The sequence below is a fragment of the Diceros bicornis genome, chromosome 18 (genome assembly GCF_020826845.1).
Source record: "Diceros bicornis minor isolate mBicDic1 chromosome 18, mDicBic1.mat.cur, whole genome shotgun sequence".
Taxonomy (NCBI): Eukaryota; Metazoa; Chordata; class Mammalia; order Perissodactyla; family Rhinocerotidae; genus Diceros; species Diceros bicornis.
In genome coordinates, this window is record NC_080757.1 from 54,722,152 (window position 1) to 54,748,764 (window position 26,613).

Here is a 26,613-nt window from a genome sequence, read left to right on the forward strand (position 1 = left end):
GGAGGGAGGGGTCTAGGACTGTGACCCAGCTCAGCACCACGGCCCAAGGGTTTCTGCAGAACAGCAGATTTTACTGTAGGGTACAGCTCCCCTAGATCATCATCCTAGCACATTGGCTGCACAGTGGGAATTGTTGGCTGAGCATGGGAGTCTGAACTAAAGGGAGCTGTAACTTTGGTGCCTGTAACCTTTGGAGGGCACTGCTGCAGCCTGGGCTGGGACTGAGACCATTATAAGTGTCCTTCATTGAGCTGCACAGGACCCGTCTCCAACAGCGACGCCATGTGGTGGTGGGAAGCAATGGCAGCAGTGTGCTGAGGAGACCGCAGTTGCGTCAACTCTCAGCTAATGGAGTAGGACTGGACCCCTTAGTGCAGGGTAAGTCCCTGGGGTTCTTGGACAAATCAGGTGAAGGAAGGCCACAAGAGGGAGATCCTGAGCATTTTGAGTATTCTAGCAAATAACTGAAAAAAAATAAGAGATGAAATCTGTTCACATGCCAAGCTAGAAACTCAGATCATATATTTTCCAAAGAATATATGGATTAGAAGGTCAAGAGCCGGGAGGTCTGATTCTAGCCTGTTGCTTATGTAGTGTGTGACCTTGGGTGGGTCATGTTCACTCTTACCTCTTCATTAACAATCCCACCCCCCAACCCCCAGCCCCTCGCCAACCTCCACTGGCTTCAATATTCAGTGATGCTGGGACACCTGTGTTTTAAGGAATACCATCTGGCTGGAGATGGAGAATGAGAAGAGCCAGGGACCCCCGACCAGGCCATGTCCCCTTCCAGTGCACCCACAGACTATGTGCCAAAGCTCTCCGAAGCCCTCACCTGCAATCAGGTGGGAGTGGCTCCCATCAAGCATCTCCCCCACCACACAACACCCTCCATCCCTGGAGTTAGAGGTAGAAGCCCAGGAGAGCAGGCCCGGGAGAGGGCATCCTTCTGAGGAGAGGAACGGTGCACACAGCGAGCTGTTGGATCTGGGGGTGGTTCTCACATTGGCTGTTCAAGACAACCTCCTGCAAAGCCCCTACTCTGTCCCTGGAGGCTGGGACATGGCCCTGACACCACTTCAGGCCCCTGCTTCCCTCACCCCACACCCACCTTTCTCTGAAGAATATGCAGGTAGGGCAGGACCATGCACGGGCCTCTGGGCACTGGACTACCACGTGCTGGCAGGAGAATCCTAGCCATCATGGTCAGAGGGTCTGAGCTAGAGGGGACCTTCTAATGTTCTCTAAGTACCCCAGTTTACAGACAAGGAAACTGAGGCCCAGAGGGCAAATTGAGTCTAGCAAGCATCCCAGAGGAATGAGAGTTGGAGCCCAGCTGGCCTCTCATCTGCATCCATCTCCTCCCAGTGCCATCTTGGATGCTCTAGGCCTCTTGACACAGCACGGCCAGCTGCTGGCTGCAGAGCTGGGCAGTGAGTGTTGGGGGCCAGCGGGTGCTTCACTCATCCCCCCACCCCCACCCGTCTGCCCAGGGCTGTGAGGTTCTGAGCCCACAGTAATCTATCCCCTGAGCTTCCAAAGGCCAGGAAGCTACTGAAGCTCTGTCCCCAAGAGTGCCGACTACAGGGGATTTGGGTTGAGCGGGGAGGAAGTGAGCAGAGGTGGCTGAGGCCCAGAGTCGAGTTCCAAGGGGATTGGCTGAGGATACAAAGAGCGTTTTGTGTCAAAGCTGGCTCCGGGCTCAGACATAAACCCCTTCCTCTCCTTGGAGGGAAAAACACACAAGTGCCTTCAATGGAGGCTTTAAATGGAACATGTCCAGGCTTTTCAATATTCTCTTCCTGGAACAAGCCCCTCGATTCCATCCTCTCTAAGCTTGCCTGGAAATGAGGAGTCTGGCCCTGGCATTCACTCTGAGAGACAGCGCGGGTGGGTGGACAGCTGGGAAAGTCCAGCTTCGGTTCTGGGGTCAGACTGCCTCAACTCGCGGCTCTGCCGCTCACTGGCTGAGCGAGCTTGAGTAAATTGCTTTATGTCTCTGAGCTCCAATTTCTCCACCTATAAAATAGCAAAATAGCATTACCTACTGTATTAGTTATATATTCTGCTGTAACAAATTATCACAAATTTAATGGCTTAAAACAGTACAAATCTATTACCTTGCAGTTCCGTAGGTTAGAAGTCCAACACAGGTCTCGCGGGGCTAAAATCAAGTTGTCAGCCGGGTTGCGTTCCTTCTAGAGGCTCTAGAGGAGAATCCGTTTTCTTGCTTTTCCACCTTCTAGAGGCCACGCCCATTCCTTGGCTCGTGGTCCCTTTCCTCCATCTTCAAAGTCAGCAGCACAGCATCTCTCCAACCATTCTTCTGCTGTCACATCTCTTTCTCTGAGCCCCCTCTTCCACTTTTAAGGACCTTTGCGATTACATTGGGCCCACTCAACTAATCCAGGATAAGCTCCCCATCTCAAGGGCCTTAACTTAATCACCTCTGCAAAGTCCATTAAGCCATGGAAGGTGACATCTTCACAGGTTCCAGGGACTGGGGTGTGGACATCTTGGGCCAGGGGGTGCTGTTAATCTGTCGGCCACACCTACCTCTTAGTGTCACCCAGCAGGTTTGACAAGATAATGTAATGGGCTTGACACAGTGCCCAGGACATAGTAGCCACTCAATAAAGGGCAGCTGTTTTTATCATTATGGCCTCATCTTGTGATATCTTAAAAGGGCAGCTCTGCCTGCCTGGGGACACGCTGGGCCCATCTGCTGTGCACCGTATGCAGGCTGGCAGCGCCCGGGCATGGACGACAGGCCGCCTGCCTGCTCTCCCTCTGCACAGCGCCTGCCTCTGGCACAAGACTCCAAATGCTGCTGTGCATTTTGCTTCTGCCCGCGCAGTTGCATCCTCTTGCCGTGATACAGATGTTCACATGCTGACATACACGTGTGCACATGCATGATCTGCTGCTCAGCAAAGTTTACATATACACACCCCGGGAAAGGCACATCCACACCTCCCCAGACCCCTGAGCATCCAGGGCACAGCCAGTTCTTTCTGCCCCTGAGCAGACCCAGCTGCCTCCATGCCCAGGGCGATGGTCAGGTGGTCTCGGGACCCCCGCAGCCTGCACCCAGCACCCCCGCTCCCGTCCCGTCCTGTCCTGGGGAGTCACCCTCCCCACTCCCCCTCCCAGAGCCCTGCTCCATTGATCGGCCTTGCAGCTCAGCAGCCGGAGATGTGCCCCAGCTGGAGGAAAACACTTGTAATTTATGGAGTGTCTGACTTTAATCAGTTTTTTGTTCCTGTGCTGTAATTGTCCTAATTAGATATACATATTTTGATGAAGGTTTTTCCAAAATAAAAATTGTAATCGAATCTTGCTTGACATTCTTTACACCCACTCGCTCTATCCAAACTTCCACCGCGGTGAAGTCTGGAAACGCAGGCATCTGCACGCTCTTCCTCTGGGCCACTACAGGAGCTGCCCGCTGGGCTCCCACAGGCCGGAGGCAGGCTGCCATTGGGCAGGCAGTTTCCTTTTGCCCTGGGCCCCCAAGTGCCCCATCAGGGTGGGGCGGCCTTCCCGCTGTGGGCTCAGTGGGACCCCCAAGACCTCCCTGGGGCGAGCTTATGACTGGGGAGGGCTCAGGAGCCTCAGGCACCAACGTGCCCTCTCTGCCTACACTTCTGCTCCCTGGGGCCCCTCCACTCCCATAAAGTGAAGCCACCCCACAGGCCTCAAGGACAAAGGCAGGCTTCTGCCATCCCCCATTCTTATGAACAATCACAACTCCTACCACTTACCCAGCATCTACCGTGTGCCGGGCACCGTGTTTTATATCCGTTATCCCTAACCCGCATGACGACCCTCTGAGGGAATTGTACAGAGGGAGAAATCAAGACTTGGAGAAGGTAATTCGCTCGCTCAAGGTCACAAGGCAACAAGTGGAAGGGTCACCATCCTGCGTTCTCAATCTTAGCCAACCCCGAGAGGCGATGGCTGCCTTCCGGGGAGGGTCCGGGACCAGCAGCAGCCCTCCAGCAGCCCCCTGGCTGCTGTGTGTGGGAGTGTGTCTGTGTGTGTGTGTGTGGGGGGGGAGACCCACACAGCTGAGCTCACTTCTGCACCCCCCCGTTGCTCCACACCTGCCCTTGAGAGGCTCATGGTGCACATTTCCTCCCGCCGAGTCTGCAGTGTGGACCACATGCAGGTCCGTCTGGAGCCTGTCTCCGCAAGTATCTCCAGGCCCCGGAAACCCAGCTCTAGGAGTGTTGGCAAGATGTCAGCTCTAAGACCTGCTGGGAGGCTGTGGACAAGAACTGATTCCTAGCGTCTTAGACTCCAGAGAGGGCACCCCCCAGCGAAATGACCAGATCACAAGAGTCAAGCTAAAAACTGTCTCTGTTGGTTCTTAAGCTGTTGTCGCTCGGCTCCAAACCTGCCTGGTCACGCTGGGCTGTGAGATACTGGGGCTGCGACCTGGAGGACCCCATTTCTGCTTTGCCTGCTGCGCCCAATTAGTTCCTGCCAGCAGGGGCCACTAGAGGCACCAGGAAGGCAGGAGGAGGGAGCAGGCACTGGTTCCTTCCTCTTTGTTTCTTGTTCCTCTCAAGGTCACCCTGGCAATGGTTCTTCACCCTGGCCGTGGAGCTGGTTTCATTAGCAGCAGTAGGTTCCAGTTTGCAGTGTTCTTTCTCTGCACTGATAGAACCAGCCTCTGGTCTTGTGCCCTCACAGAGATCCCAACGACTAGCCCACACCTACCCTCTCCTGGAGAGCTCTGAGACCCAGCTCCACGGGGCCTCACCTCCAAGCTCCCAAATTCTAATAGTCCCACCCTCTTGCCTTGCTCCCACCGCGCTAGGGATGGTGGCTGCTCCCCGCAGTTGCTACATCTGTGATCCCTCGGTATGATAGAACATTTAGGGTTCTCCAATACTTATCCAACCAAGTCCTTCAATTACACTCTCTCTGTTAAAATAACTGGTGTGCTTTCTGATTTTTTGACTGCACCGCACCCTGCGTGGTGTCCGACTTTAAACTGGGAAAGGTGCTCCAAGAGGTGCGGCAGCCACACCCGTGCTAGAGGAGGGGTGACCTGCTGCCTCACGGAGCAGGGTGAGAAAACCCAGCAGAGAACTGCGCCAGCCCCGTCTGCTCACCCAGGGCACCCTGCCTTTGAGCCTGGCTGGAATAGTGAAGGAGCCAATGATGAATGAACATATGAGCAACAAATGGACGAAAGAAGAGTGGTTGGCCATGGGGCACGCCTCTTCTCACAGAGCCTAGTACAGCAGAGCCAGGATAAAGTCAACGTGCAAATCTGGCTTTGTAACAGTTGAGATGAAAAGCCCAATGGCCCTCTGGGGTAATCTGACACAGAAAGGGGGGTGGGGTAGGGAGCAGCATTGAACATGAACCAAGCCTGCCTCGTGTAGTAATCTGAGTAATTACTGTTAACAATTGGCCCCAAACCCTTAGAGGCTTAATACAATGAAGTCTTATTTTGCATTCACATGAAGTTGAATGCAGATGTTGCTGATCAATTAGAGACTCTCCTCCAAGCAGCGACTCAGGGACCCCGGGTTCCTCCATCTTGAGGCTGTGCTGTCCCTAGGACATCCTGGAGGCCCTCTGTTGGATTCTCTGTGTCCAGCTGGCAGAGGACAAAAGAAAGAAAACACAGAGGTCTCACACCCAGTGCTTAACCATCCATGTTGGCCCAGAAGTGACACAAATCTTTTCCATTCATGTTCCATCAGTGAGAACGAGTCATGTGGTCCACCTAGATGTAAGAGGGGCTGGGAAATGTGGCGCCTAGCTGGGCAGCTATTTTCCAGCAATGATTTTACACCATGGAAGAGTACCACACATTTTTGTTGGTCAGCTAGCCATTTCTGCCACCCTGAGGCATAGTGTTGAGTTTATGCTGTGACATCAGAAATATGTTAGACCTATGCCTTGCTTTTGAGGGGCCACAAACCAGAGAAAGTAGACAGACATAAGAGATGAAATACAATGTGTGCATTCTATTTAATGGGTAACCAGCAAACAATCTCCAAATATTGGACAATGGGTATGAGAAGAAACAGAGAAGCTGTATCTTGTGGTCCTGGGCTTCACAAGTTTTCAGTCTGATTGATAAGACAAGGTCGGTGCCAGTGAGACAAGTAAGACCAGTCTGAGACAGATGGGATCCACCAATCTGCAGCGTAAATCAAGTTTCATAAATGACTAGACTAGTGTTATTGTTGCCTCAATATTTCTTCCTATTTCCATCTCAGTAGCATCATCTTGATTAGGTGATCATAACAAGATCCTTAAGAGATCCCATTATTACTAAACGGATGGAGGCTCCATCCAAAAGTTGCAATAGGGCTTCCTTTTCCTAAGAAATCTCTAACCAGCCCTTCATGTAGGTTAGCTGTGGTGGACGTGTGCTCAGCATCCCTTCCTTGAGGGCTCGCTCTCCCTCACCTAGTGTCCTGAGCCATCTCCAACCTAGGGCAGGGGTAGGTCCATGATTCGAACATAATATCCCATCTCTGTGGCAACAGTGATCGATTAAAAGGAGATTCAAGTTGGACCAATAAAAATCCTTCCCTAGAATTAACTTAAAGATACTGGGGAGAGTATACCTTTTCCCACTGAGATTAATAAGCTAGGAGAATATAAATTTGGGCTACTTGTGGCCATGTTCCTCACCAAACAGAAAGATCCTTCTCCAGAATAAAGTCAAGCAAAAGATGAGAGGCAGAAGGAGGGTGAGCTTTGAGTCTTCAATCCAGTTCCCAAAGGCCAGGTTCCTACTGCTATCCCAGAATCCCTCACAGCTCCTGGGCAATACCTTTCCTCTTCACTTAAGCTGGATAAGCTGGGTTTCTATCTCTTGCAAACGAATGAGTCCTGACTAATACGTTCACTTCACAGTGCCACGCCCAACCCTTCTTACCTACACATCTTTATTTTCCTATAGAAAAATGGCTTGCCAATAGGATTGGCTGCGAAGCTCTTCTTAAAAGTAGAGATTCCTGGGGCTGGCCTGGTGGCACAAGTGATTAAGTGCGCGCGCTCTGTTGCAGCGGCCCAGGGTTCGCCGGTTCGGATCCTGGGCACACACCGACGCACCGCTTGGCAAGCCATGCTGTGGCGGCGTCCCATATAAAGTGGAGGAAGATGGGCATGGATGTTAGCCCAGGATGTTAGCCCAGTCTTCTTCAGCAAAAAGAGGAGGATTGGCAAATGTTAGCTCAGAGCTGATCTTCCTCACAAAAAACAAAAACAAAACAAAACAATAAAAGTAGAGATTCCTGGGCCTAACCCCATACTTCCTGACCCAGAATCTCTGAAATGCCCCAAATGACAAATGTTTTAGGAAGACAAAGGAGGTAGTAGTTAAGCCGTAGGAAATGGTCTTATATAGACTCCACCGCTCACTCCAAGGCCACAGAGTAGTGACATGCTAACACTGGAGAGGCTTTCCTCCAGTCACTTTCTCTTGTCCCTCCTGGTTTCCAGAACCAGTTAAGGGACTACTGCAGTGAACCAGGAGGGAGGCTGGTCTGGAGAAGGGCAGTGGGAGTGAACAGAGTGAAACAGTTCTACTGACCAAGTTCCACGATTCCTGGGCCTAATCCCATACTTCCTGACCCAGAATCTCCGAGGATGGGCCCAGGCATCTGTATAATGCTACTGGTCATTCTGATGCACACACAGTCCAAGTTTGCAGCTTGGGATCACTGTGTCCACTTGGCTGGTTCCTGGGGTCAAGCCCCTCTGGAGAATTTCACTCTGGCTGGGTACTAGACTTTAAGAGGGACATTGGAGGGCATGAGCAGGAGAAAACCAGGTGAGTCAGGCTCTCAAGCTGCTGTTCCTCTGATGTGTTTTTCAGAAATCAGGGTGTTTAACCAGAGAAAGAGAGAATCCACGAGGGGCATGCTAACTGTCTTGCACGGTGTGAAAGCAGTCATGTGGAAGAGGAACAGGTTGACTTTGCAGTGCTACAGAGGGCAGGTCTTCAACCAAGGGCATCCTGGTGCCAGATTTTAGCTAAACAAAGGGAAGAACTTTCCAGCAATTAGAGCTGCCCCTTCGTGGAGGGGCTGCCCCAGAAGGTAGTAAGTTACCCGTCTCGGCAGCAGGCACGCATGAGTAGCTCACCATATGTCAGCTACTGGGGCCGAGATGGTTCCACTGGACAGAAGGTTGGATGAGCTGCCCTTTTTTTTGCCAAGATTCTACAATTCTAGAACATGGTCTGAAGATAAAAGAAGCCATGCATACAGGAGGGGCTGAGTGGCCAGAAGGGGAGAGATGAGCACAGAGTCACTGGGAGGATTCGTGTGAGAAACAAAACTCGTGGTAAACTGAGCAGGGCTGCCTAGTAACCGATTAATTACAACATGGGCTACCACTAAAGTCAGGGAATTTTCCACTTTATGTAACTTGGTTTCATTTTACTATATTATCATGACTGTGAATTACTTTTATAAAGAGGGAAAAAAATCTCATATATTTCCATTTTGAAAAAATAATAAAGATAGTAAAGTGGCCAGTACCTACGAATGATGACTCAGTATAAACGTGGAGAGTGAGAGGAGGCGGGGTGCTATGGACAAAGGGGCTTTCCCATCAGGAAAGGAGTCCATGGTCCAGAAGGCCACACACTCCTGCCCCCTTGGCCCTAAATGTCATAGTGACCAAGATAACCTCAGTTATGTCTTCACCCAGGGATTCTCAACCTTTTTCAGGCCCAGGCATCCAGAAACTTCTGTAAGTATACTACTTATTTCCATAGCAGGGAGAAAGGCAAAGCCCATGTGCCATATCAGCAGAGTAGGGGAGGGGAGAGGGAAAGAGATGCCTGAAAAGGAGATGTTTGACTCGAATCTTGCAGAAGCAGGAGAGAAGAGAATACCAGGAGTATTTAACCCAGCCCCCGCTGCTCGAGAGAATAGGGCCGCGTAGATGGGCTGGGCACAAGGCCACTGTATTACTCTACTCTTTAATTTGCAAGTGACAGAAACTGAATTCAACTAGCTTTAGCAAAAGGAATTTATTGGCTCTTGTAACTGGGAAGATTCTGGGATAGCTCACAGAATTAAAGGAAAGACTGTAGGAACCAAGACCAATATGCTCTATCTACACCTACGTCTTCCTCTGGGTCTGTCTCCTCTCCCACCCATCCCACCTGATTTTCATCTTTGCTTGTCTGAGTTGCAGACAGGCTCGCTCCTACATGGTGGTGAAGATGGCCACCGGACACCTCACATTCACAACTTCCCCCTACGACATCCTGAGCGAGAAAAGCTGCCTTCCCTCAGGATCCATGGACTGATTCCAAGGAAGGACTTTGATTGGTCACACTTTGGACCAATCACTTTTGCCAATGGGTCACATGGCTGTCGGTAGGGGCTCGGGAAGAGGGAGGTTCAATTCAGGGAGACCTGGATCAGGGTCTGAGTTCGCCTCTGGGAGGGTTGGGGAGAGTATTAAGGATTAGGGGGGTTGGGAGGATGGGAGAGGAGGAACTTGGGGCAAAGAGGAGGGAAAGTCCCCTTGGGCTGATGGTCAGGGTGGCCCTCCCTCCAGAAGGGCCTCACTGACACACTGACAGATGAGTCTGCCTTAAACACGTGGAAGGGTCAGTCTGCAGCTGGCTGCGGTGGGGGCTTGCCCCCGGCCTCAGAGGATGGAGCTCACTGGGATTCTTGATGCTGGAGCAGGAAGTCCCAAGATCCACCCCCTATACACACATGGACACACACACACGCACTCACACACACACTCACCCATACTCACACACTCTTACGCTTACACACACTCGCACCCCCTGTCCTGTAGTCCCTTTGAATGCCCAGATCATAATCACCAAACTGCCTCCCCCACCGGCCTTCCTGAGAGCACCCCAGGCTCCACATGAGAGCACAGGAACCGCCTGGCTGGAGCCTCCTCCTGTCTGGGAAGGTCTCAGAGACCGTCCACTCCACTCCCCTGCAGACAGGATCACCTTTAGCCTGACTGTCCCAGTGGATAATACTCTCTCCTGTTTCTAAGCCCTCCGGAGGAAATTTCCATTCCCAGGGAAGCAAAGGAGGAGAGAGAGAAACAGGCCATCATCTCTAAACTGCACCAGCGGTCAAGAGCGGCATCCTGTGATGAAAAAGAACAGGCTTAGGGGTCTGTGTCACACTGACTGCCTTTGAACCCTGAGACTGCCGTGTGAGCTGTGTGTCCTTAAGCCGTCTCCAAACCCACTCTGAGTCTGTCCCCTTACCTGCATGGTGGAGGCCTGGAAAACCCAGGCTTCAAAGCCCCTAATCAAGGGCCAGCCTCATGGCCTAGCAGTTAAGTGCGCGCGCTCTGCTACTGGCGGCCCGGGTTCGAATCCCGGGCGCACACTGACGCACCACTTGTCCGGCCATGCTGAGGCCGCGTCCCACATACAGCAACTAGAAGAATGTGCAACTATGACATACAACTACCTACTGGGGCTTTGGGGGGAAAAAAAGGAGGAGAATTGGCAATAGGTGTTAGCTCAGAGCCGGTCTTCCTCAGCAAAAAGAGGAAGATTAGCATGGATGTTAGCTCAGGGCTGATCTTCCTCACACACACACAAAAAAAAAAACAAAAACAAACCCTAATCAGCTATCATCACAGGCATTTTCTCCCTCCCTCAGCCCAACTCTTCAACCCCTCAAACTCCCCACTGTGGGCTCCTTGCCGGTCTGGTTCTTGGGCAGGCCTCCACACCTCTGCTCACGCTGCTCCCCTCCTGGGATGCCCTTCCTCTCTTCTACTCACTCGACACCACCTTCTCTAAAGTCGCCCCTCCATGAAGCCCCCTGCGTACCCCAGTCCTTAACCACGCCCCCTCTGCACACTCCCACGTGCCCCATTGTACCCCATCTGCTCAGCCAGACCCGGATCCTCAAGGGCACAGACTGCGTGAGACGCCCTGTTACAGCCCAGGACCGACTCCGCCCCAGCACACAGTAGGGGTTCAGGACGCATTTGGATTGCTCTCTAGAAGCCAACTGTGGGAACTGTTCCCTCGTCTCTCCTGGGAATACGTCAGCTCTTGGTCTCCCTCCAAAACATCCACTTCTCCCAGAGGCCACCCCTTTTCTGTTAGTTGATATTTATGGGTAATAAGCCAACACATCAAAACCCGAGGTGAAATGCCTCTTAAAATAAATACTCTTCCCAACAAGTCAATCCATCTAGGTAACACGGGCTTTGATGGCAGCCAGCAAAGTGCAGGCAGGAGCCGTGGGAGCGAGGGGGAAGGGTGCCCACGCTCTCTGGGACATTGAGGGATGGGGGCACGGGTGGGGGCGCATCACTCCATCATCGCTGTCATGAAAAGTGGAAGTGAAGCACATCGCTTCTCAGCCTCTCGGACTCTGATTGCAGCTCAGGATAAAGTAGCTCATTTTAAAGGCTGACTCTGGAGTGGCAAAGACAGACTGAGCAGTGCAGACGCTTCTCCACCCGAGTGGGGAGGGCGAGGAGTCAAGGTCACCGAAAGTCAGCAAAGCTTCCTTGGCTCTCACTCCTGCTGGGTTGGTCCTGGGAAATGGGAGGAGCCTGTGGTGGGCTACAGGGGGCCCCAGGACACGGATGGGGCTATCAAGGGGGCTAGGGCTCATCGAGGTCAGATGAGAGAGAAGGATGCACTGCTATAGCCCATGAAGGCACACCAGAAAGATGGACGACCCTGGGCCCAGCAAAGCTGAGCTCTCTCTGGGCCAGAAAAGTGGGTCTGGGTGAGTGACCACGGAGGAAAGAAGCGTTCCCTTCTCCATTCACGGTCAGGGCTGGGCGAGGCATTTTGCTGATTGGATTCCTCCAGCCAAAACAATGGTTCTCCAATGTGGCTGTGCACTGGAATCACTGGGGGAGCTTTTAAAACACAGAGATGCCAGGGCCCCACCCCCGCAGATACTGGCTTATTTGGTCTGGGGCACAGCCTGGGCTTAGGGATGGCTTAAAATCTCCCCAGGTTATTCTAACGTACAGCCAAGACCGAGGCCACTGGGCGGAAAGGAGCCTTGAGAAATCATCTAGGCCAGTGCTTCTCAAACTGTAATATACATTCAAATCATCTTGTTAAAATGCAAATTTTGATTAGACCTTGGGTGGGGCCCAGGAGTCTGCATCCTGACAAGCTCTCAAGTGATGCTGATGCTGCTGGTCCCGGGACCACACTCAGAGTGACAAGGATTTAAGCCAATGGTTCTCTTGTGTCCTATCCCAGACCTACCAAAGCAGAAACTCTGGGGGTGGCCCGGGGACACACTTGAGTGTAGGAACCAGCAATCATTGATAGGGAGCAGTCCCCTGCCTCCAGGACACACCTACTCCCTGGTCTGCAGGATTCCTTCAGAAGAGCCCTCTTGGACGCAGCTCCCCTCCTGGTCCGGCCAGGTGAGTGTTTAGGGGGGAGAACAAGTGTGGAGGAATTAATGACTCCATATGTCAATTTCTGGCAGGGAATAAATGCACACAATAAATGCACACGTCTAGTTTTCAGACCCCAAGGGAGAATGAAAAAAACACCTGAAACGCACCAGAAATGGAGAGATGAAATTCAATTCCAAACTAAAAATACACATTATTTATCATTATCTAGAAGGCGATTGGGAGAAGGCCATTAGCAAGTATTTTCTGGCTGGTGCTGCTCTCAATAGTAGGAGCAGCAAGCCAGAAGGGCTGTTGTCCTACATTTCCTTTTGTTGCAGTTACGCAGCAACAACTCCAGCACACAGAAGGCCCCGCGCTGCTTCCTCCCACCAGAAATGGTTTCCACTGTCTGGTGAGGGGTGGGGAGGGCATCAGGGCTCAGGAGGCGCCAGCTTCCTAAAGGGAAAGGCCAGCTCCATTTCCCAAGAGAAGAACTGAAAACCAGCAGTGCCATCACAGGCAGGCGTCCCCAGGGGCGGGACCCTGGGTTGGGGTGGGATACACTCTTGGTACATTTCCAAAGACGCCTGGCATCCTGGATGAGCCCAGTCAACTCGAGGCGCTAGGGATGGGCAGTGGGGGGAAGGGGCCTTCAGGGTAACTGGCCGTGACTGCCCCCACCTGTCCCCTTCCTGGGGTTCAGGGAGGCTTCGCAGAAGAATGTAGGAAAGTTGCCCTGGAACCCATGTGGCCAGGCAGATCTGAACTAACCTTGGAAAGCAGGGGAAGGACCCCAGCAGGAAGGTGACTAGTTTTATGCAAAGAAGAAGAAGAAGAACAAGGCTGAACCAGGGCAAGGCTGGGAAGGGAAGGGAAGGGAAGGGAAGGCGAGGGGTTCCCAGGAGTCAATAGAGCTTGCTTCTTCCCCAGAAGGAACCAGATGGCAGCTGCCATCAGGGGGACAGTCCATTTGAGGAGAGGGAGGGTGTATATTTCCCTACAGAATCTAAGTGGGGTGCCAGTGATTGAAATATCCCACCACGCATGGAGGTTACCAGTCTCATCCCTGGGCCCACCACACAGAGGTTAGAAGTAATCACTTGTCTCCCAACCAGAGAATAAAATAATGGGTTTTGAGAAGAGACTTTTGGTCAAACAAACATGGGTTCAAATCGACTCCCCCACTTATCAGCCTTTGGACAAGTCTTATAACTACTCTGTGCCTCATTTTCTTATCTGTAGAATGGGCGAATAACAGTACCTTCTACATACGGTTTGTGAAGCACTTGATGTGCTTGGCACAGTGAGGGCACCAAATAAATGAGGCTGAACTGAATACATGTGAGCTCGCCTCACACCCCCATGGCCACTCCCTCTCAGCTCTGGAGATCAATGCTTCCTGTAAAAGGTGCCCCCTCTTTCCTTTTGGTGTCAATGTGGAGGGAGAAGGAAAGTGGAGATGAAGAAGGGAATGGCAAGGGAGGGGGAGAACCAGGGAGGAGGAAGGAGCAGGTGCAGGGCAGAGGGGCTGGCAGCGAGCAGAAGGCCCTGGAAAGACTAGGCATAGCCCCCAAGGCTATCTCATGGAGCCTGAGTCTCAGGCCACTGCTGGCTGCTGCCTTCCTTTCCTTCCTCCCTGCAAAAGTGTAAATGATAAAAACTGGCTCCAGGTCCTGGGCACACACCTCTTTGTCAATGCGGAATTCCAGCCCTGGCTGGGCAAATGCAGATTGCTGGGCAGGGAGGTTACCTGATGTGAGAGAGAGCTCAGCCTGGAGTGGGGGACCAGGGTTCCAGTCTTGCCTCGACAAGTTTGCACAGACAGCTGTGCAAACCACTTCCCTGCTTATCCACTCCTTCACCCAATATCCTTACGCACCTGCCATGTGCCCGGCGCTGGGGATGCAGCAAGAATGAGAACATTCTATGTGTGTCTCATTGAGCTGCTGTAGATGTGCACATTCACTCTTTAATAGGGACCGGGAACAGCCCAGCTATTGGGTAGTGAGGCCACCTGGCTCCCAGAGTTGCCATGATCCAAAATGACCCCGTCCCAGTCCCCACGATGCGGGCTGTATTTCACTTCCTGTTCTTTCCCTGACGTCTGACGGTCTTGCTGCTCCTCAGCCCCATGAGGTGTCTGCCTTCACAGTGCCTCGTTCGTCCATAAACTCCGTTACATGAAATAGTGCGAACGAGCCTCTGGGCCTGACAACCTCAAGAACCTCTTATGGGCTGTAGGTCAATTCCTTCAAGTGCCGTTACAAAGACAAACTGAAAACCAGTCAACAAAAACTGAAGAGTTGAAGGGGCAGTAAGTAAATTCAGCAAATGGACCATTTGGCATCCTGGCCATGTGGTGAGGTGGATTTCAGGGAATCAGGCTGCCCCCCACCCCCAGGCCCCGACTGAGCCTCAGGTTGCCCCTGGCATGCCCTGGGCAGTGGGGAACTGGAGAGCCTTGCCCACCAGCCCTCCAGCTCCACTCCCAGGGCTTCCCTGCAACCCAGTGGCTCCCACTGGATCCTTAACACTGGTTTCCCAGCAACTTCTCCATTCCAGCTGTAGATTACACCCAACATCAAGGTGACTGAAGAAGCTCAGGAAAGCCCCTGGCGCTTCACAGAGTGGAGAGGGGAAGAAAGAGACCCGAGAGGGACCCATTAATACTGTGCCCCCAGCAGCTGCTTGCATTATGTAGTAGCACCACCTCTGCCCAGCAAAGCCCCCTGAGAAGCATCAGCCCATCACCAGCTCTTCCTTCCTACCTGGGCACGTGGGGCTTCCGGGGCAGTGGTTGCAGGTAACAAGCCGGGGTGCACCTCTGATCTACCAGGAGGTCACCAGCTCTTTCGGGGATAATGGTCATCGTTCTATGAATTATGTTGGTGTTTAAGACAGCACTTTGTACCTACTACTGTTTTTCACTCTTAGCTCTGCAAGTCCCCGAACTCTAGCCAGCTGGTGTCCCTAATAATTGGCAAATTATTGGACACCAGTAATTCACTTCTGCTTTCTTTAGCGTCTACTTTGAGAGACAGGAGGATGCAGAGGTGTAGGAATGCTTTAAGAATCCACACCAGAAGACCACGTTCACCTCCAACCTGCCGTGACCAGGTTTCTGCTCCCACCTCGCCATCAGACCTGTTCTTACCGAGGGTGGAGGTGGCTGCCTTGCTGCTGAGTGTAATGGAAACTTTCCAGGCCTTCAGACCTCATTCAACTCCTCTCAAGAGAGGTGGACACCGTCAGCTCTCTTGACATTCTCTCTATGATGGTTAATTTCATGTGTCAACTTGACTGGGCTAAGGGATGCCCAGATAGCTGGTGAGACATTATTTCTCGGTGAGTCTGTGAGGGTGTTTCTGGAAGAGATTAGCGTTTGATTCGGCAGACTGATACAGAGATCTGCCCTCACCAGCGTGGCCGGGCATCATCCAGTTTGCTGAGGACCCAAATGGAACAAAAGGCGAAGGAAGGGTGAGTTACTCTCTCTCTTCCGGAGCTCCTGGGACGTCCATCTTCTCCTGCCCTCGGACAGTGGAGCTTCTGGTTCTTGGGCCTTCAGACTGGGAATGAATTACACCACCGGCTTTCCTGGTTCTCCAGCTTGCAGATGGCAGATCGTGGGACTTCACGTCCTGCATAACTGCATGAGCCAATTCCTATAAATCTCCTCTTATATATATATGTATCTATGGATATCCTATTGGTCCTGTTTCTCTGGAGAACCGTGACTAATACATTCTCCCTTCCTGCTTCCTGTCATGCTAGGCACTCTTGTTTTTTACGCCTCTGGCTGCTCCTTCCTAGTTGCCTTTAAAAAAAAAAACTTTATTGAGGTATAATTTAAATATCACAAAATTCACCAGATGGCTTGCTTTGCCCAGACCTTTCACCTGAGTTCCAGGGACTCCAAACTCAGCATGTCTCAAGTTCCACTCATCAAATTGGCTCCTCCTCTGCATCCTCTACCGTAGTGGGTGACATCATCACACACCCAGTGCCCAAGCCAGGTACCTCCAAGCTGTGGCTGCCATCCCAGGCCTAAAAGCCACGCCCATCTCTCCAGCTACACACGTTAGGGCCACCACCATCGCTCTGAGCCGGTTTCCTGCAGCGCTGCCACCCAGTCTTCCTTCCTGCAGTCTCGGCCACCCACTCCCACCCCCATGGGGCCACCAACGGCATCTAAGACACACATGTGATCATATCGCACCCTGCTTAAAATCCTTCAGTGGCCCCACTGATCTGGGATAACGCTGGTCCCCTTGCCGGAGTTTCATAAGACTCTGCTCCCAGGTGCTTTGCTGAGGTTCCTTGCAACTTTGAAATGCAATGATTGTGGGTGCTCCCAGCCTTGGTCCCGAGGTCACCAGCCCAGACCCTTAGTTAGAAAAGGAAAGACTCAGGAAGGATTCCGGGGAGCCGTCAGTTCTCCTGTCTGCTGCAGATTGTCCCGGCTTGTCTGTGGAGTCTGTTTCTGAATTGAACGAACTGACCACAGGTTTGGCATTGACCAGTCCAAGCTTCAGAGACAAACAGAACAAACCCCTGGGACCAAGACCTCCCTGAACCTCACTTACCGCACCGCACATCAGGACAAACAGGCAGCTTACCTTTCCATTTTGTCAGTTGTATTGAGAGAGACAGAGAGAGAGAGAGAGACAGCTGCTGGCTTTGCATCTCCAGTGGGTTAAAAAAAAAAAAAAAAGGCAATTCCATCTATTTACAAAATAGGATTACAGTTTTGCAGAATCCTGCTGGGGCCTGGCGGAAACTTTGAAAACACATTCATTTTGTTTCATCCTTATCAGAGCTGCCTGCTCTCCTTCCCCCACTCCGGCCACCCTGTGCGTGAACAGGAGGTCTCCTCTCCCCAACCCTTGGGAGGTGCTGCCGATGCTCTCGTCCACCTAGACTCCTGGCCAAGAGGCCCACCTCCTTAGTCCAAAAAGTGCCCTTCTGGGGGCTGGCCCGGTGGCACAAGCAGTTGGGTGTGCACACTCTGCTTCGGCGGCCCGGGTTTCACAGGTTCGGATCCCAGGCGCGCACCGACACACCGCTTAGCAAGCCATGCTGTGGCAACGTCCCATATAAAGTAGAGGAAGATGGGCATGGATGTTAGCCCAGGGCCAGTCTTCCTCAGCAAAAAAAGGAAGATTGGCAATGGATGTTAGCTCAGTGCTGATCTTCCTCACACACACAGAAAAAAGAGTGCCCTCTGGAGAGACAGAAGCATCAGCACCTTCTCGAGAGAGCAGACCTGCCCGCAAGTGTGACCCTTCCCCCAAGACCTTAGCAGAGCACCGAACCTACAACCCGAGAAGAACCCATCTCCCTCCCAGACCCTGTTTGTCTGGAGAAGAAAAGACACAGGGAAATGAAACGCGAGGACGAGGGACTCGAGTTCCTGTGAATGGTGCTTGGGCTCCTGTAATAATAAACACGTTGGGCAAATTGTAGTCTCCCCGAAGAACAGCTAATCTTGATGCAAAGCCTTTCTTCCCTGCACCAGAGGGGGGAAACCATAGTAAACAGGAGGGGGAAATCGATTCCTAATGCACTTTGTTCATTGAATAAGAAACTCTCAGTCCACATCTGTCCTTCCCTGTCTTCCAGCAACGTGGCCAATTTCCCTCTTGTAAGTGGCTGGCTTTGCCAGGTGAGGTGGGGTCAAGGTTTGGGAGGCGAGCGGGAGGAGGGGGACAGCCCCTTGGGCTCAGCCGTGGCCTCTTAACTCTGCAATGTTGGGGGGCAATCACCAGGTTGGCTGAGGAAAATCGCAGAATGTGAGGGATTTAGAGCATCTGTTTCACCACCTTATTTGACACATTGGGAAATAAAGTTCAGAGAGGTTGAGGTCTCGCCCAAGGTCACTTAGCCCCTAGCGGCACAGCCAGCTCATAAAGGAGCTAAATGAATGGGGAGACCAGTGGCCCCGGCAGGTCCAGGCTGGGAACTGCCCAGGCACAAGAGGAAGCTGGTTCTGCAGCTCCTGGGTTTTGTTGCCTGAGGAGGAATGAAGAACTCTTCAAGGGATAATGGCTCCGTAACTCAGGTGCTAAAGTAATGGAAGCGAGAGGGAAGATGGCCCCCTGACTCTAAATCTCTGGGGGACAGCTGGCAGTGGGAAGGGGAGAGAAGTAATGGGGGCTCCAATGTCCCTGAAACAAATCTAGAGAGAAGTGCTTAGGAACTCATTGCACCTACAAGGGGGAGGCGGTGCCCTTCAGGTGGTAAATCTCTCTATTACGGAGGACGGTTCCTTTACTCTCAATTCACAGGCTCTTCCAGGCTACACCCAAGCCGCCTTGCATCTCCCTCGCCTCTGAGCCCTGCCAGGTCCCGCCCCAGTCGGTGGAGAGACCGAAGGAAGGCTGGTCCCTGGCACTGTGGAGGGGAGCTGGGAGGGCCCCAAGCCCCCCACCAAGCCACCCCCACCTAGGGAGGTCACCATCCCTAGAATTGCCAGACTTAGCAAATAAAAATACAGGATGCCAGGTAAATTTGAAAAATAGCTCTAACTGCCTAACTTTTGTAATATTTTGGGGAAAAAAACTGAATATAGGACATTTAGGGTGTTCTGACAGGGTCAATATGGGTCATAGGACAAAGTCATCAACACAGGACATGTCGTGTACTGACAGGACACCTGGCCACACTCCCAATCCCTGAGTCTTGAGCAGGCGTGTGGAAACACGTCCCGCCCTCAGACAGGGGTCTGCCTACTTCTTCCAGGGTGAATTCCAGCTCAGTGTTAACCTGGCAGTCTCTGCGTTTCCTCAGTCTTCCCAAGTCCCTCCTCCCTGGGGTAGGAGGCCCAGAAAAAAAGAGCTCTCAAGAGTGGGCTGATGACTTCATCCCAGGAGGGCTTCTTGGTGGAAGGAGGCTTTGGGGATGGGGAAGAAGGAGGATTTACATAACATCCCAGAACTCCAGCATCCCTACATTTAAAAGTTTGGGGACATTCTCAAAAGATCAAACAACATTGGAATTAAAGTGACAAACGGTTTATTAAACGTGGCATAAAGTGTGGGGTTCAGGCTCTGTGGCTGGCCTGCTGTGCAAGCTCAGGCAAGTGACCTGACCTTTCTGAGACTCGGTTTTCTTATTTGTGAAATAGCGGCTGGTCACAGGCCTGCCCAGGCCACAGGTTGTTCTGAGAATCACACAGGATGGTGGAAATAAAAACACTTTTGAATAGTAAACGACTCCTCACTGGAATGTCAGCCGCCAATAAAATCAGGTGTGAACTGGCATCAAGCAACACGCTCAACACTTAGGTGCTTTATCTCAATGTCTCTCAATCAATCTACCCAGCACAAGTCTGCGGGGCAAGCCCACCACTCCACCGCTTTACAGCTGAAGAAGTTCAGAGGTCCAGTAACTGCACAGCCACGCGGGTGGTAGATGAAAGACACCCCATTCCAAGCCCAGTGCTGCTCGTTCGTTCCTCGTCTCAACAACTATTTGGTAAATATTCACTGTGTTGGAGCAGACTGCGGGGCTGAAGCCAAAATGGCCATTTACAAAGCATTTTCTATGAGCCAGGCACTGTGCCAGGTGCTCTACCTGGTGTAGGAGCTAATATTATTCCCATTTTACAGATGAGGAAACCGTGACTCAGAGAGGTTAAATGGCAAGCCCAAGGTCACACGGGGGAGCCTGGATTTGAACCAGGTCCCCCAACTCTGGAGGCCTTGCTCCTCGTCACTGTTTTTACAGAAACAAAAAGCTTTATTACTATTATTGTCAAAAGCTTCACCTGAACCCTGATAGGGGTTGTAAATTACTGTCCTAGGCTTTGGAGTCAAGTGTGTGAAGTTTAGAGAAAAGAGGAGAATCGCTGGGTGCAGACTTAAAAATGCTGTGTGGGAAGGTTCTAACATCTTCCCTTCAGGATGAGGGTAGGAGTACACATCTGAGGCTACGGCTCAAAGACAAAGAGGAGAGAGATGGGGCTTAACCTGACGATCTGCACCATTTCCACGTCGGCACCACTGCGTCTCATCTCCCCAGATCCCCCTGGAAGAAACTGTGCTCTCAGAGCAGCATGCGCTCATCTATCAGACGGACCGTGGTGCTCCAGGCTCAGGGCTCACTGAGTCAAGGAGAGAGGGGCAGCGGTCTCCCGGCCCCCACCCACCCCAAACACACCCGCCCAGGCTGCGACTTCACTGGGGGAGGAAAAATGGCTCTCGATGCCTGCACATTAAGAAGCGTACAACTATGCATAATAAAAAGACGCTGACCCTTGTGTATATAAACACAGCTTTGACTGAGTACCCTTCGCAAACAGCCCTTCTGGCTCGCAACATCAGCAATCAAGCATCCTAAACACATGGTTGCCATCCAGGCCTCCAGGCGGGTCTGGACTAGGGTGGAGGTGGGGCGAGGCAGGGCAGGGGGTGGGGGAGATGGCTGCTTGTTTGGGGAAGGGGCTGAGCCGAGTGCTGGCAGGCCAGGAGTAAGGATATTTACAATCAGACATGATCTGGGACAGGGATTGAAGCCCCTCGACCCCAAGTTCAGCTCTCTGCCCCTCCTCCCTATCCTTCAACTACCCCAAAGACAGAGGGGGCTCTGCCACACTTCTCCAGGGAGAGGGAAGAGTGGCCTATGCTGGGCCATCCGGAATGTTTTCTGGTTTTGATTTCGGGGGTCTCACCCCATTTCCATCCACATTGACTTGAGCACCTGTCACCTGCAGAGTGCTGTACAATTCCTTCAGGGCAGGAAATGCACGCAGTTGGATAAGCCAAGGTCCTTACGGTCTGGTCAGTCCAGCAGGTGAGGGAGAACCCGCACTGGTCAAGCCCTCAGGGGTCCAGCCTGCTGATCGGGACATGCCCTGTGCTGCCAGCTGCTCCTGATCAAAGCAGTTACCCCCGAAGCTGGTGCTCAGCCCCTCCGGGCCGATTCAGCGAGTCTGTGCAGTGTCCCCAACCCTCCGGCCCCTGGTGACCCCACACTGCACCGTGGGAGGGCCTACTCTCCTCAGCAGCAGGCTCTGGTCCTGGCCTTCCCCACCATCACTCCCACCTTTCCAAACAACCCACCACTTTCCCACTCTGCAGGGAAGCAAGCTTCTTGCAGGAAGCTGGAGGGCAGTTGGAGCTGGTCTCCTGCTCTGTCCTCGGGCAGGCGTGTGGTCCAGCTGAGTTGTGCGCTCTGTCCCCGTGTGGGGGGGGAGGGTGGTGAGGATGAAGTGGGTGCTGGAGGACACGGTGCCCGGTCTCCTCATCCTGCAGCAAGTGTCGGGTCCTCTTTCTCCACACCCCAGACAAGCCGGAGGTGTTGGCCTCAGTTTGGGTTCCCCTGGAAGCAGAGCCTGAGACGAGGACTTGGGTGCAGGCAGCTTCTTTGGGAGGTGAGCCCGGGAAGCAGGAGGGAGGGGGCAGGGAGAGTGAGACTGGGAAGGCAGAGAGGCAACCATCTCAGGCTTGTTACCACCTTGGGCCCCGGGGCTCAGTCCCACCGGGGCCCCTGCAGAACCAGGCGGTCGGTGACTTATAAATGTCCTGCTGAAGGAACATGGACTCAGACATCTGTCCCACTTAGTCCCAGTCCCACTGCGTGAGGTTTGACCCGGGCATTAACCCTCCTGCTTTTCCAGCTGCACTCGGGGGAGACTCAGAGCACAGATGGATGAATGAATAAGGGAGTGAAAGAGAAACTTTTAAGAAGGTTCCAGAGTATAGATTTAGGGATGGGAAGAGCCACCCCCTCTGCTTGACATAACATCTCTGAGTCTCAGCTTTGCCTCGGAAGTGGGGTGACCCCAGGCCACAGCAGGATGTCCAGGCAGGCCTAGTGCTGCGGGGTGATTCCGGTCACCTCAGCTCACGCTGCAAGTGGGGTTGGACAGGCAAAGGGAGAGCAGGGAGGGTTAAGCAGGGCACGTGGCTCGGCCTAGGGGAGCAGAGTAAACAGCTCGGGCAGGAGCTGCAATTCTCTGGCATGCTGAGTGCCAAGCTAAAGAGTTAGGACTCTGCTTGGGGCCGGCCCCGTGGCTTAGTGGTTGAGTGCTCGCACTCCGCTATTGGCAACCCGGGTTCGGATCCCGGGCGTGCACCAACACACTGCTTGTCCAGACATGCTGAGGCGGCGTCCCACATACAGCAACTAGAAGGATGTGCAACTATGACATACAACTGTCTACTGGGGCCTTGGGGAAAAAGGGGGAAAAAAAGGAGGAGGATTGGCAATAGATGTTAGCTCAGGGCCGGTCTTCCTCAGCAAAAAAAAAAAAAAAAAAAAAAAAGGAGGATCGGCATAGCTGTTAGCTCAGGGCTGATCTCCCTCACAAAAAAAAAAAAAAGAATTAGGACTCTGCTGAGGAAGGTACCACCCATGTCCCCCTCCCACTCCACCTCCTTCCCATCCACCCACACCCACCCGCTGCCAGTGCACATCACCTTCGTGCTGTGACAAAAAGACTGAGAATGACAATTCTGGAAGTCAGCGAAGGTTTCTAAGGAGAGGGTTGAAATGATCAGCTCTTGTTTCCGAAAAACCAGAGTTAAGAAGAGAGTGGCTGAGAGCAGGGAGGGGGTCAGTGGCTCTCAACCAGGGTGGCACCACCCCCCTGGGGCACCTAACCTGTCGGGCATTTTTCCTTCTTGCACTGACCGGGGAGGGCGCCCCTGCATTGAGCGGGCAGGAGCAAAGCCGCCTGCGGTGCTCAGGACAGTTCCCCAACTATAAAGAGCTCCTCCGCCCAATGGCTGCAGCACCTGGGTCAAGAAGCCCTGAAAGGGGCCCTGGAGCCGCCCAGGGGCCTGACGCGGAGGGGCTAAAGGACCTCCCCAGCCTTTAGGAGAAAGAGGACAGCCCCACCCACATAGTTTCTAGGTTGTGTGTCCAACTGGCTGAATGTTTTGGGATTTGATAGGGGCACCAGGCTAGAGGTACCTGGGGCCAGGGGTGGGGCAGCGAACAATGGGTTTGGATGAAGAAAGGCTTGCTGTGTGGTTGTCACGGGAACCATGATGGAGCTGGCCAGTGTGAGCCCCAGTGAGCTGGGCCGGGTCTCTGCAGACGCTGAAAGGGAAAATGGGCAATCAGAACCCACTGCTCCTCGCAGGCCCCTCCACACCACGACCACCGCATCCCCAGCAGCTCAGCTGCACGGGAAGGGCAGGCAGGTGGGCGGGCAGGCAGGTGGGCGGCACAGGAGGAGGGTGCCGGGAGAGAGGGCAGGCACCCCCTTGCAATTCTGACATCTCCCTTCAGCTCCCCATCGCAAAGACACATTCTCATGTAACCGGTAGCCAGAGGGGGATTGGAGATGCTAATTTCATTTCATTAGATCCCAGCAGCCTTGGATTACAGCAGGCAGGAGGGAGGAAACGGAGCTGATGTGTTTTAAAAAGCTGCAGTTTGGCGCTGTTTTTAATTTAATGCTGCCGGTAAAAGATGCCGCCTTGGAGTCGCTAATGATTCTCTTGAATTGTTTTGGTTGATTTATACACCCCTCCGACTTTAAATAACAAGGGAGGAAGGAGAGCCGGGTCCCCCCTGGAGCTGCGAACCTGCAGCTGGAAGAGGATGCTGCTGAAACACCAGATTCCAGGGTGTTTTTCTTTGAACTGTGTTTCCTGGGGGCGGGGCACATCTGGCCTCCCGCTCCACCATCCCCAGTCACTGGGCGTTGATAAACAGGGCACAGAATTGGGACACCCTCAACCCCTCCCCTCCTCGAGCCATGTCATTCCTACGGTCACCGGCCAAATAACAACAGCGGTTAGGATGTTGGGAGTTTTTATCGTGTGCCGGGTCTTGGGTGAGGCCCTTTCTCTGCACAAACTCTGAGGCTCACATCTACGCTGGGAATCGGTGTGGCTTTCCCTGTGTCCCTAGGAGTTCAATGAAGTTCTGAGAGGTGGGGGAGCGTGCTCAAGGTCACCCGGGCAGGAAGTGGTACAGACAGTGTTCGAGCCCCCTGCGTGAAAGCAGGACCCTCTGGTTTGACTCAGTATGGTATTTACAGGGCTGCAAGAAATGAACAAGCAAATGGACCTGACTTGTCTCATTCCAGAGTTGATGCCCCTCCCCTTTAGGGTCCAGTGGGCTCCAAAGGGACTGTTTTGGCCAGAAAGGCCAAGACCAAAGACAGAGGGAACGTGAAACTCCCCCTTCCAGACCCCCAGCATCTGACAGGTATCCAATTAGCAGCGGCACCAAGAGTCCTGCTTCTGCAACTTGCCCCAGGGCCCCCAGGCAGGGATCTGTCTGCCAGGAAAACAGAGTTTGGTGGTGTGAGCAAGTATCCGAAAGGAGCCTCCATTTATCTTGATTCACCACTCATCTCCATCAGGGGAAATGTCTACTGTCTGCTGGTGCCCCCTTTCCTTCTCCTTCCCTTCAAAATAAAATTAGAGGCAGCCGGCAACAGCATTAAGCCCCTTCCAAATTTCCGTTCCTCATCTGTCATGTCAGGGCTAGAACTTTGAGGCTGCAGCCGGGGAGTGAGGGTCTCTGCTGGGAGCAGCAGGTGGTGGGCAGGGCCTGGAAGGAGCCCCGATCAGAGCCAGGGGGAGGCGGGCCTCTCCATCGCCAGGAGGTCAGGGCAGCTGCATTAGTGATTCAGCCCAGCAGGAGGCTCTGAACCAGGCTAGGCCAAGACAATCAGAAAAACAACCCGAATCATGAGCAGAGAGATAGAGGCCCCGGGAAGCCTCGTGACTTTTTCATCAAAGGAGAAGCAATCAGTGCATATGCAAAATACTGCAGATCTTCATCGAAGGCATTTCGTCTGGGATCCTGGAGCTGGAAAGAGCGTGGGATACGGAGGCAGAGGCCCTGGGTTCAAATCCCGGCTCTGCCACTCAGTAGCTGTTTGGTCTCAGGCGAGTTATTGAGCTTCCTTCAAACTCTGTTTACCTGATGTAAAATGGAACTGGCAGGAAGTGATGGCACCCTCCACTGACCAGGAGAGCTCCACTAAGGACCAGGAGTGGCCATTTTTAGACCCGGTGCAAAATGGAAAGACGGGTCCTTGTTCAAAAAGTATTAAGAATTTCAAGATGACGACAGTGGGCCCGGTGCCACTGTCCGTGAAGCTGGCCCTGGAAGGGACCTTTTACCAAGATGGGGACAGGGTTACAGGAAACCACAGGGGTGGTGAAATTCCCAGAGATGCAACAGGTGTGAGGGACCTGGGGACAGCCAGAGCTGTCACCTCACTGCAGGAGAAGCCTCAGAGCAGGAACAGAAATTTGGTGGAGGACCCATCTGTTGCCTCAGGGGGTAGGGGGCACTAGGGAAGTCCCCCGTCCTATGTTTCCACCTGCCTTTGTTGGATTCCCAAGGGGAAGGGGAGGGAAATCCCAACTCACCAGGTCTCGGGATGACGCGGACCCACAGACACAGAAGACCGAACTTGATGCAAACGCAAGAGGTTTATTGAGCGGAGCTCCGGGTCGACTCGTGTCCCTCGCAGGAGACAGAGGGGTCGACCCCGAGCCTTAGGGGGCAAGTTCTTTTATAGGATTTGGGAGCATAAAGCGGGAAAAGGTTGGCGCGGTTTTACATGATTGGTTAATTCAAAACATTCAGACAGTTACATTTTATGGCGCGAATTGCTACGGCGCGAAACAGCTATCAAGGTGCACACACATGTCCCCACCTGGTCCCCCTCCACCCCGACCCTCCCAAACTTATCCCTCTGTAGCACTCCCTTGTTCTCAATTTTCTCTGAACAGTTTAGGGTGAGTCTTCCGCGAACAGAGTCAGTTGGGATCGATAGACTCTATTCATAGAAGACTCGCCCCAACTGCCCCTTAAGGTGTTAACATATTAAATTTTTAACATAATTTACATCCTTCATTCCCCACTTCTTCTTTTGTCCCTAGTTCTAATCTTAGAACTTAGTTTTCGGTGTCTACTATTAGTGGCTCATTGCGTGGGAGAGCTTGGTAATGGCGTTGGAGCATCATAGCATGCACTGCATTGACTCTTTTTCTTATGAAAGTAGTGATTCTATTGAAAACACACGGTCCAAAAACCAAAAGTAGAAAAAGAATTAACAAAGGCCCTGCTAGGGAGGATAGTAAGGACGTCACCCAGGGGGACTTAGCGAACCAGGATTCAAACCAGCTTTGTTGGGCCTCCCTGCTTCGCTGCCTCATGTCCAATCTCTTCTTTAATTTTTGCATTGAATCTCGGACCACCCCTGTGTGGTCTGCATAGAAACAACAGTCTTCTCTAAGAGCTGCACAGAGTCCTCCCTCTCTTAAA

At 52.7% G+C, this 26,613-nt stretch overlaps 1 protein-coding gene across 1 annotated transcript in view; it reads left to right on the forward strand.

The window, feature by feature from the left end:
• The first annotated feature begins 3,881 nt into the window (after positions 1-3,881).
• Positions 3,882-26,613, forward strand: part of RPL38 (ribosomal protein L38) — a 106,777-nt gene continuing 84,045 nt past the window's right edge. Inside the window, exon 1 of the mRNA XM_058561483.1 lies at positions 3,882-3,886. The gene's annotated coding sequence lies outside the window, so the exon portion shown is untranslated. The remainder of the gene's footprint in view (positions 3,887-26,613) is intronic.